This window comes from Linepithema humile, chromosome 1, assembly GCF_040581485.1.
Source record: "Linepithema humile isolate Giens D197 chromosome 1, Lhum_UNIL_v1.0, whole genome shotgun sequence".
NCBI lineage: Eukaryota > Metazoa > Arthropoda > Insecta > Hymenoptera > Formicidae > Linepithema > Linepithema humile.
Window position 1 is genome coordinate 30398198 of NC_090128.1, and position 12801 is coordinate 30410998.

At 29.4% G+C, this 12801-nt stretch overlaps 1 protein-coding gene across 2 annotated transcripts in view; it reads left to right on the top strand.

Moving 5' to 3' along the window:
• LOC136997154 (putative uncharacterized protein DDB_G0282133) overlaps positions 1–12801 on the top strand; it is a 114907-nt gene that overhangs the window by 14806 nt on the left and 87300 nt on the right. The gene's annotated exons all lie outside the window — the stretch shown is intronic.

The window sequence follows — 12801 nt, forward strand, 5'->3', positions numbered from 1 at the left end:
TGCGCGCACACACCTTGCGTTGGGGTCTTGCTAATCTTTCCTGTATTTAAAATTTTTAGTATATAGTAGACTCATCATACTTTTAGTAAGGCAAAGATTTAATTCATATAAACTTTCTGCGCGCACACACCTTGCGTTGGAGTCTTGCTAATCTTTTCAGTATCTAGTATTTTTAGTATATTGTAGACTCATTAGATTTTTAGCAAGGCAAAAATTTAATAAATATACATAAATTGTATACGCACACACGCCGCTACATTTTTGAACGGCATGCGCATGCAAGCTAAGGCCTACCTGTTTACCAAAGTTTTTAATCTTTAACGTCAATTTTCTCGAAAATTATCAGTTTTACACAAAAAATGCATAGAACATAAATAATGTATTTTTACAAGAACTACAACTTTTATTTGAAACATTTGTTTGTTACGTCAATATTTATTGAAATAATGTTAAAAAGTAATATTTTTTCAGTTTTTTTGGAGTTATGACCTTGAAAATGACCTTGTCGGTGATTTTTATTATCATATTTGTAATCAGCGCGCCAAAATACATAAAATAGTGCAGTTTCAAAAAAATCGGGCGTTTTACCTATTCGGAACTTTATCCCCAGTTAAATCTAATTTAGATTCAATAAGTGTTACTCGCTGTTTGCAGTTTTCAAAATTAAATCTTTTTAAAACTCATAGCAAATATTGTTTTTGATTAATTTTCAATATACCATTTACTTTATCATACTCTATTTGTAATCCAAAAAAATTTTTTTATAAAACTACTTATAAAACATACCATCTTCGCGAGTCTTATCCGTTTCGACATAGTCTCCTTTTCTCATTTGTTGATTGTAATTGTTTCGTATAAGATGTGATTGATTATTCCAACCTCGATGACCTCTTTTGTTAGTAGCATTCCCACGGTTCGTAATGCTTTGATTCACACCTCTCTTACCTCTAGTTCCCCGGAATGTATTTTCTTAAGTATTATTATAATTTGGTTGAATTTGGGATGTCTTTTTATAGTATTTCTTAATACGACCACTCTCACCACAAATGTGACATTTTTTTATATTAGATATAAATGCTTTATTGATTCTTTTTGATCTCCATCATTTTCCTTTCTCTTCTCAAACTCTATTCTTAATTTTGCCTGTACATAATTTAAGTCCAACGTCTCGACTGACATGTTCTCAAGGACGGTTACCATTGTCTCATATGATTTTTGTAATGCGAGAAGCATTACCAAAAGTGTACAAATTGCATCCTCTTCTTTTATATCAGCTTCTGACGATTTTAGCTGACATAAAACACGGTCGAATTTTAATAAAAAGAATTCTAACTTTTCTCCTTCACTCATTTTCATCGACATTAATTTCCTCCTAAGAAATATTTTTTCGGACAAACTTTTTTTATCATATACCTCTTGTAAACTTATCCACATATCATATACTGTTTCTTTATCTCTAATAATATCTATTTGCGTATCATCAATACATTGTACAAGTATAGATTTGCATTTATTTTCCTTCTTTTTGGCTTCTTTTTTCTGCTTCGATGTATCATAATTTTCATCACTGTGTTTAACGAGTATCATATCTTATACATTGAATTCTGTTAATATTGTTTTAATTCGAAATTTCCAGGCTTTATAATTATTACCACTTAATGGATTAATTTTATAACTGTTATTCTTATTTTAGGCCATTTTTAAAAGCGAGTCAAAGGTAATACAAAGGAAAAATATAATCTTGCTTTAAAGCCAATTGTCTTACTTAACTGTTGCAATCCTGGGCCCATAACCTCTTAAATATATATGAGGATTATTCTTTTATGATGCAGTTAAACAAACTGTACGTGTCGTGCTTGAGCAAAATAAGTTTATTTGAATCAAACTTATAAAATACTTTTACATACTTGCACGCGATTTTCTTTCTCTATATCTAACAACATAACTAGGGAGAAAAACAAAAACGGATCCAAAGTCATAGGATTAGTTTACACCGATTGTTTAATACGCGTACCAAGTACTAAATCAGCTTCTTTGATTGGTGTAGATTTTACACTAAACGATTTATACCTAGCGGAGAAGTAGATTTAGTATTTGGTACGAGTACTAAACAATCGGTGTAAACTAAGCCATAGAAAATATAAGACGTAGCAATGGAATGACATTATTCTTAATACAATTCAGCCTTAAAAAATATAATTAAAAAGAAGCATTCATCTTCCATTTGGGAATATTATTCACTAGAGAAAATTAGTATTTAGGCTGATTATAAGCCAAATCGGAGGTGATAGCTTTTCGGAAATCCACTCTTAAGTATATATACACGGTGTCCCAAAAATTTTGACACAGCGGCCGTATGCCGGTAAAGCAGACCAAACTGAACCGAAAAGTCCTCTACCATTTTACAATTTTCACAAGGGTTAAAGAGATATTAATTATTAAAGATTACCGAATGCGAACGCACGGCTGAAATACGACCGCCTACAGACTACGGTCGCTAGGCGCGCGGCGTGCGGTAAGCGGCGTGCGGTAAGCGGTGAGCGACAAGCGGCGAGCGGGGAGCGGCGAACGGCGCGTCTCGCTAGGCGGTCGTATCTCAGTCGTGCGTTCGCATTCGGTAATCTTTAATAATTAATATCTCTTTAACCCTTGTGAAAATTGTAAAATGATAGAGGACTTTTCGGTTCAATTTGGTCTGCTTTACCGGCATACGGCCGCTGTGTCAAAATTTTTGGGACACCCTGTATATTATGTATTAATGAAAATAAACATTATTTATGTAGCGAAGAAAATATTACTATTTTCTAAGAGGTGCCTCAACAACCCAGCCTATTTCTTATATAAAACGCTTCTGAGCCAGAGCTATCGGCGACTCGGCCGCCAGCGGCTGGGTGGTATTGGGGGAACAGAAGGCGTCGTCTCGGGAATCGGCCCAAAATGTGCAACTAATTCCGAGCGCTGATTTAGTTTATATTAAATATTTTAATTACATTTAATTTTTATGCGTTTAATCTTTTGAATACAATAAGTGCATATATATTCCGCGAATACAATCGATGTAGCCGACGAACTTATATTAACATTTGGCGAAAACAATCGATGCGGCCGATGAATATATATATATGCAAAATAAAATTTAATAATAAAGTACAGTTAACAGTATTGCATTAACCTTTGGTTAAGGCTTAATAGGACGCAGAGCTACATATATATCGTTCTACACAACTCTGTCGCGAAACATAATTTAACGAGTTTAGTAGCGCGATCTGTTTCATTATTGCATTTCTTATGTATTTCTTATCGTATCTATGTTAGTACAAAATAGTATTTAATAATGCTTTATCAAGGAGAGAAAATTATTTTGTCCAAAATTATTTTATGTTAATGTTTCATCAAGAATTGGTTTCTTAACTGTAGTGCATTCTTCACTATGGTGCGTAATATCGCTATCAAACATTCTTTTGAGACAAAAAATAAAAATAAGTGAAGACATTTTTGCTTTGTAAGAAAAAGTTATTCAATGGTTTTTCAATGTGAGGTAAAAAAGATAGTCATTATAATAATATTTTATTCCAAAAAATCGTTTAAACGGAGATCGAAAAGTTAAAAATCATATTATTGAGTTGCAATCGTATTGAATTCTAACATCAAAAGTTAAAAATATACAATACGGCTGTAAAATTTGTGAATTTTTAATTAATTTATTATTAATAGTAATATTATTTATAGCAGAAATGTGGTAATTAGTTGCAACTTTTGGCTCAATTTTCTGATTGACGCTTCCTGTCCCCTGCTTGCCGCTCGCATGCTAACAACGAGTTGCCAAATGCGCTAACAACACGCATAATTAAAGTGCGCAATACTCAACCTCAGGAATGTCATATCACAAATGCAACAAGATAATAAATATGGGACAATAGATTTCCACATCACCTGAGAGGTACTATTATTGACGCGTTCTTCAACAATAGTATTATACAATTGAAAAACATTTAAGACAAATGCTAATTATATCATTTGCTTATTGTATTAATAATTTTTTATTTCTTTTTTTAATAACATAATTAGATACTAACGCCTGCGAATTGAATTCAATAATCATGCAAGATTTCTTCAATGTTTGCAGCTTTCAAAAATATGTAAAAACTAAATATTATAACAACATATTTTTTATTAGTTATTAAGTTGAAATATAATTGTAGAAGTTAAAACGTTTGAACGAATTAGAAATTTATTGTATTCTAAATTTATAATTATTTCTGATTAAAAGTATAAATTGCAGTAATGACACTATATAAAACTAAAACTTGAACACATTCAGAGTATCGTGTAAACAAATGCATAAATAATGTATAATGCATAAATATTAATTCTCTAAAGTATTAGAAGTATCTATGAAATTGCGCCATTTTATTATTTTAATATTACGCTTATGTAAAAATTTTTGGATTACTCACTTAATGCTGTCAATGCTTGCATGATGTTCAGTTTGCGATACATAATTTTGAATATGGAAGTAACACATTTATAGTGTTGCATATAATAATTTAATGTAATTAATAGTATAATTATTAGTATAATGGAGACTGAGTGCGGACGCAAATGCATGTGATAATAATTGTTTTAAGTACTTAAAATACATATGCATGAAAAAAAGATGCCTTATTTAATTTTTTTATATAAAATTATTTAGTATGCTTCTAATAAATAAAAAAAATTTTGAATTGAAAAATTGTGGCCGTTATATAAATTTAAGCAGCACTAAAATTCTTAAATATATATGAGAATTATTTTTTTATGATGCAGTTAAAGAAACTGTACGTATCGTGCTTGAGCAAAATAAGTATATTTGAATGAAACTTATAAAATACTTTTACGTACTTGCAGGCGGATTTCTTTCTCTATATCTAACAGCATAGCTAGGAAGAAAAACAAAAACGGATCTAGAGTCATAGAAAACATAAAACATAGCAATGAAATGACATTATTCTTAATACCCTCTCTTAATGTCATTCAATAAAATCAACTTAAGACTTAAAGTAACATTTCACAAAATAATACAACTTACTTAAAATAGGATTGTTGAACTTAAAATATAGATTTCTAATCTACTGATAATTTATAATGCTTCATAATATGCCCTCTCTACCAGGTAGAAATCTGGTCTAGGAGAAAGTTTGGCCCTGGATATTTTTCCCCGAGTATAGCTTGGATCTGTCCGGGAAATCTAGCTTGGACCCATATGTAATGGGGACGGCGGGCATGGACGGATCCATTATCTAAAATGTACCCAGGCCCAGGCTTGTTTCCACGGTTTTTTCTAGAAATTATACTGGAATCTCGCCTATGGCCCTTATTTTACTTGGGTTTTCTCCTGGATTGTTCGATATTGTATTTTGCGGATGATGTTCTTATAAACGTTTTTGTAGATTTGGGTAAAAGTGGCATTAATCTAGGTCTAAAATATCCAACAACTCATCTGCTTGATTGTGTGGAATTTGGTTGGTTACAATTCACTGACGTAATTTTACCATTTCATCAGCCGTTTTATCCTCATTATTGTGACCTTCATTGTATTCATTGATTTCTCTTTCTGATTCTAATATATCATCTTTGAGCTTTGAATTCTCGATTTCTTTTTCTGGATCTGACATATCATCTTCGAGCTCTGAATTGTTATTTTCCATAAATATTTCCAGGCCATCAGTTTCCTCTTCGTCGCGTACATGATAGACATTCTCATTTACAGCACTATCAGTAGCTTCATTACTGTTAGATCGCAAATACTTGTTTTTTATCAAGTCACTTTCGTCACACGTGTCACTTTCAGTTTCAATGTTCGCTATGTTTGTTTCTAATTTTGTCCTCGCCCGATATTTTCGCTTTTTCAACAGTAGACGAGAAACCGCGAATATGCGATCACACAATTTGTACGTCTTAAACCGTTTTTTCTTTTATTTTAAACCGTAACTCTTTAATATGCTCTAAGGTGTTACTATTTTGAGCCGTAAAATATTTAACAAACGTTAACACAACCTGAAAGTTCAGAATAAAAATACTGGTTTTTCCTAGATTGGACCCGGCCAGATCCAGGAAAAAATACAGATAGATATTTTTTAACCAAAACCTGGGAAAAATCGTGGAAAATTTATAGCAAAAAGCCAAAACCCGTCTGAATTTTCCAAGCTAATATTTCCCATGCAGGGTCCGTATATATTCAGGGAAGATCGAGAAAAATTTCTACTTGGGTAATTATTTAAACTTAAACATTTACGATTCTTACAAAATAAAACACTTGTTAAGGGGGGCGTCTTGTTTTGGAAGTCGAAAAATGCAGGATTTTTAGGGATTTTTTTTTTCAGCTAAAATAAAAGTTATTAGTTCAAAACTTTGTGGTTCTTTAATTACAGTATTAAATATAAAAAATAATTTTTTTAAGAAAAAATATTAATATTTTTATTAAAAGATAAGGCCGTGTTCCTGGTACCTCGCCGCCCACTGTGTTCAAGATAGCGGCCATTTTTTTTATCTAAAACCAAAAATAAAAACTTTTTCATTAATTTTATGTAATTACAAAAAATGGAAAATTTATACGACTTTAAAAAAAATGCATTTTTCACAAAAAAAATTCTGATTTTATTGCAAAAAATTAGTGTAATTTAACTTTTTACAAAATTATTTTAGTTCACCCAGAAGGTAACTACATAAAATTAATAAAAAAATTTTCATTTCTAGTTCCAAATAAAAGGAATGGCCACTATCTTGTACACAAGATAAGCGGCGAGGTACCAGAAACACGGCCTTATTTTTTAATGAAAATATTAATATTTTTTTCTAAAAAAATTATTTTTTATATTTAATATTGTAAATAAAATAACCACATAATTTTGAACTGATTACTTTTATTTCAGCTGAAAAAAAAATCTTTAAAAAAACCTGCATTTTTCGACTTCTCAAACGCGCCCCCTTTAAGCTTTTAGTTAATATATCTGCTTGTTGATCTTTACCATTAATATACTCCTATTGTATAGCTCTATTTTTAAAGTTCTTATAAACAAACTTTTATTCAGATCTATATGTTTAACTTTTCGATTATTTTCCGGATTCTTAACTAAGAAGATACATGATTGATTGTTCTCAAATATTGTAATATTATCAGTCCTTATACTAAAATCTAATAATCTCTTAAACAAAAGTCCATCCACAACTGAATTACACAACGCTATAAGTTCAGCTTCAGTCGTTGATAATGCAATACAATTTTGTTTTTTAGTGGTCCAAGAAACTATACTACCAAACACTTTAATTAAGTATCCAGGCACTGATTTTCGAGCATGTACATTTCCTCCCTAACCTGCATCTACATAACACACTAGTGGATGCTTCTCTTCTTCTCTAATATAAACTAAGATTCTTTGTCTCTGTGAAATATCTTAATATTCTTTGAGATGTTGCTACACGGTATTCGGATATTTATCTTGATATCTACTAAAGTAGTTTATGGCAAAACTTAAGTCTGGACGTGAACTTAACATTAAATACATTAAGCAGTCTATTAATTCGTTCACTTGTTTATCTGTAGTTTTATCACTTTCAATTCCAGTTAAATTTAATTTAGATTCAATAGGTGTTACACACTGTTTGCAGTTTTCAAAATTAAATCTTCTTAAAATTCTTAGCAAATATCGTTTTTGATTAATTTAATTTGGTTAATATACCCTTTACTTTATCATATTCTATTTCTAATCCAACAAAATTTTTAAATTTTTCTTTATTTTTTACACTAAACTCTTGAATTAATTTGTCTTTATAGAAATCTATACAACTTAAATTTGGATCTGCTAGTATTATATCATCAACATATAGCAATAAGTAAACAGTTTTTTTTTATATTTCTTAAAATATAAGTAGTAATCATCGTTTGATCTTTCAAAATTCAGACTTAATAAAAAATCATTAATTCTATTGTTCCAACATTTGAACGATTGTTTTAGAGCGTAGAGCGCTTTGTTTTCTTGAACACATGGCCAATTTTATATTTAACACCTTTAGACGGATAAATATAAATATCTTCCTTTAAATTCTTATGAAAAAATGCAGTTTGAACATCTAGTTGTATAAAATGATATTGAAATTGATTTCCTATAGTTAACAAAATTCTTATAGTGAACATCTTTGCAACGGGTGAATATAATTCATCGTAATTAAATGTTTCCTTTTGCGCAAAATCTCTTACAACTAATTTTGCCTTATATTGATTTAACTTATCTTTTTCAAGTGGTTTGTAACTATATACCCATGTTGTATCCAATATTTCTACATCTTTACGTTCAACAACTGACTTCCATGTATTCGCTTTAATTATAGATTCTATTTTTCTACTCATTGCGTTCTCTCACAAGTTCTTATTTATTCTATTTCTTAAATCATCATAATAATTCGGAACTTTTTCTACAAAAGACATAGCATCAAAAGTCATATACATTTTGAAATCATTAAATTTTTCTGTACGTTTTATATTTTTTTTCTTCTAATCTTTACATTTTCATCTCTCTGTGGTTTTAATTCTTCGGTTTCTAAAATTGCATCATTATCATCATCTACGTCACTACTCATATTTACATCTTTGATTTTGACAATGTTACTTTTCCCATTTTGTTTATAATAAAAAATATCTTTGTTTAATACTATATTTCTAGAAGTTTAAATTTTTTCTTTTTTAACATTCCATAATCTGTAATCATTATTTGCGTACCCCATCATTATACACTTTTCAGATTTCTCATCAAATTTACTTCTAAATTGTCCCGGCACATGTGATACGCCATTGCACCAAAAACTCTCCAGTTTCTAACATCTGGTTTTCTATTATACCATAGTTCAGCAGGAGTAATTGATTTGCGCTTGGACTACGATTTAGGATATACGCCGCTGTTCTTATCGCTTTATTCCAAAAATGTTGTGGTATCTTTGAATTATTTATCATTGATCTTGCTTTTTCCATTAGACTGCGATTATAACGTTCAGGCTTTACCATTCTGCTGGGGAGTATATTGTATAATTTAACAACAGTGCCGTTTTCTTTACAATAACGTATCCTTTCACCTGAAACGTACTCTTTGCCATTATCGCAAAATGACTATTCGTTTATTAAATTTAGTTTGTACCATTTGTATATATTCTATAAAAAAACTAAATACTTTACTTTTGGCTTTAATCATATAAACACAAATAAAATTCAAATAATCATCTATAAATGTAACAAAATATTTATCACCATCATGTGAAACTGGATTAATCGGACCACAAACATCTGAATGTACTATTTCTAGAATACGTTCACTTTTCTTTCTCGTTCGAAATTGTAGCTTTCTCATTCTTCCATATACGCATGATTCACAAAATTCTACTTTACTTAACTTTAATTTTTCAATACCATTAACCATATCATTATTTATTAACTTCTTTAAATATGAATAATCTAAATGTCCATATCTCTTGTGCCATAACTTAAGATTTCATCTTCTTTGTCAATATTCAAACATTCACTTTTCAGTACTTTAAAACATATTTCATACAAATAATTTCTGAGACCCAAACCAATTAATCTATTTCCATCCCATAACTTTACCTTTTTTAAACACTACTTTTATATTGAACATTTCTAACTTTTTAACAGACATTAGTTTTTCCTTAGATTTAGAACATAAAAACATTCTTGATTGTGCATTTAATTTTGTTGCCATTTACATAACTATAAACATTAATATTTCCAATACCTACCGCTTTTAGATAATTTTTATCCTTAGCAACTGCTATTCTTATTTTCTCATTTAATATATAATTATAAACTTTATAATATAATTATAAAGTCACTAAAATATTTCTTATTATTTACCAAATGATCAGTACATCCCGAATCAACAAAAAACAGAATATTCTCATTTCTTACGGTATCTACGCCATCATTCCTACTACTTATAAAACATATACTATCTTCGCGAGTTTTATCCGTTTCGACATAGTCTCCTTTTCTCATTTGTTGGTGTAGTTGGTTCGTCTAAAATGTGATTGATTATTCCAACCTTGATGACCTCTTTTGTTAGTAGCATTCCCACGGTTCGTACTGCTTTGATTCACACCTCTCCTACCTCTAGTTCCCCGGAATGTATTTTCTTAAGTATTATTATAACTAGGTTAAATTTGAGATGTCTTTTTACAGTATTTCTTAATATGTCCACTCTCACCACAATTGTGACATTTTATATTAGATATAAATGCAGCTTCTTTTATTAATTTATTTTGATCTCCATCATTTTCCTTTCTCTTCTCAGACTCTATTCTTAATTTTGCCTTTACATATTTTAAGTCCAACGTCTCGACTGCCTTGTTCTCAAGAACGGTTACCACTAATCTCATATGATTTTGGTAATGCGAGAAGCAGTGTACAAATAGCATCCTTGTATTTTATATCAATACCTGACGATTTCGGCTGACATAAAACACGGTCGCATTTTAATAAAAAGTCTTCTAACTTTTCTCCTTCACACATTTTCATCGACATTAATTTTTTTTTAAGAAATATTTTTCTAGACAAACTCTTTTTTCATATACCTCGTGTAAACGTATCCACATATTATATGCTATTTCTATATCTCTAATAATATCTATTTACGTATCATTAATACATTGTACAAGTATAGATTTGTATTTATTTTCCTTCTTTTTGGCTTCTTCTTTCTGCTTCGACGTATCATAATTTTTATCACTGTATTTAACGAGTATCATATCTTATACAATGAGTTCTGTCAATATTGTTTTAACTCGAAATATCCAGGTTTCATAATTATTACCACTTAATGGATCAATGTTATAACTGTTATTCTTATTATGGGTCATTTTTAAAACGAGCCAGCGATAATACGAAGAAAAAATATAACCTGCTTTAAAGCCAATTGTCTTACTTAATTATTGCAATTCTAAGCCTATAATCTCTAAAATATATATGAGGATTATTTCTTTATGATGCAGTTAAACAAATTGTATGTATAGTGCTTGAGCAAAATAAGTATATTTGAATCAAACTTATAAAATACTTTTACATACTTGCACGCAGTTTTCTTTCTCTATACCTGACAGCATAACTAGGGAGAAAAACAAAAATGGATCTAGAGTAAGAGAAAACATAAAACATAACAATGGAATGACATTATTCTTAACTAAATCCATTCATAAAAAATATAATTAAAAAAAAGCATTTATTTTCGTGTATTTGTGTATAAATTTTCAATGTTATTCTTATGAATGGTCGATCTTTGAATAGTTATAAGTTTATATAGAAAGTTGTACAACAACCCTGGTGAAAATGAAAAGCTTTACGAAGCGTCAAAGAAGCGTGAATGAATAGAATTTACGCTTCTTAGAAGTTTCATTGACTTTCCATTAACTCTTCATGATTTCGAAGCTTTATACACGTTTCTTAAACGCTCCATAAAACATGTATGAAGTGTTTTATTACATTTTCTATACTCTCCAATAATTCATGTTTCTTTAACGTTTCCTGAACGTTGCACAAAATGTATACGAAGCATTCCGATACACTTTCTTTACACTTCAAAAATTTATATTAAGAAACGCTTTGTTTACGCTTCTCAAACGTTCCACAAAATGTATACGAAGCATTCCGATACGCTTTCTTTACATTTTAAAAATTTATATTAAGAAGCGCTTTGTTTACGCTTCTTAAACGTTCCACAAAATGTGTATGAAGCATTCAGATACACTTTCTTTACACTTCGAAAATTTATATTAAGAAACGCTTTGTTTACACTTTTCAAACATTCCACAAAATGTATACGAAGCATTAAAATACACTTTCTTTACACTTTAATAATGAATATTAAGAAACGCTTTGTTCACGCTTCCCAAACATTTCTCAAAGAATATACAGAGCATTCCGATACGCTTTGTATACATTTCTGAGATGAAATTTTTCATTTATGTTTTTAATTAATATTTTTTTAAATTGTGTGTTAAGCGTTTTTTTACGTTTTTTTTTTTTTTAATTTGAAGCTTTAGGAACTTTACTAATTGCTTTAATTTATAAAAATAAAAAAAAAACCGGAAGTATTTCAGATAATTAAGAGCAAAATTTATCATATAATGTATTATTTAAAAGATTTATTTAAATTAATAACAAAATTATAAAAGTGAAAGTTTAAAAACTTTAGAAAAAAGGAAACAATTTTATTTCTTCTTTAATTATTAGTTCTCATGTACGATATTATGTTGGAAGAATATTTTTGTAATTTCTTTATTTTAACCCGTTTTTATTGAAAACTATGCATTGCTACTATTAAAAAATGGATTCAAGAAAATGTTTATAGAACTTTTATTGGGTTAAAGTAATCAAGATTTAGAGTAATATTTTTTTCAATTTATTATTACATTAAGATATACATATTTAAATATATAGACATGAAATGCTACTTAATATTATGTGACAATAAAATGAAATGCGTCATCATTAATCACCATAACAACCAAATGGCATTTTACATAGATATTTATCGTTTATAAGATCTATAAATACGCATTGAGCATCTATTTCAACAGGTTCAATACAAAAAAATTTACCATAACCTGTGAATCGTTTAACTTGAGTATATTTAAAATCTTGATCAAACAACAAAGGTTCCTTTTGCACCACAACCTCTTGCACTAAAATTAATACTTTTGAATCGGATACATATATAATTTTTTTTATAACGGCAATCATTTCATAACAAGTCAAAATATATG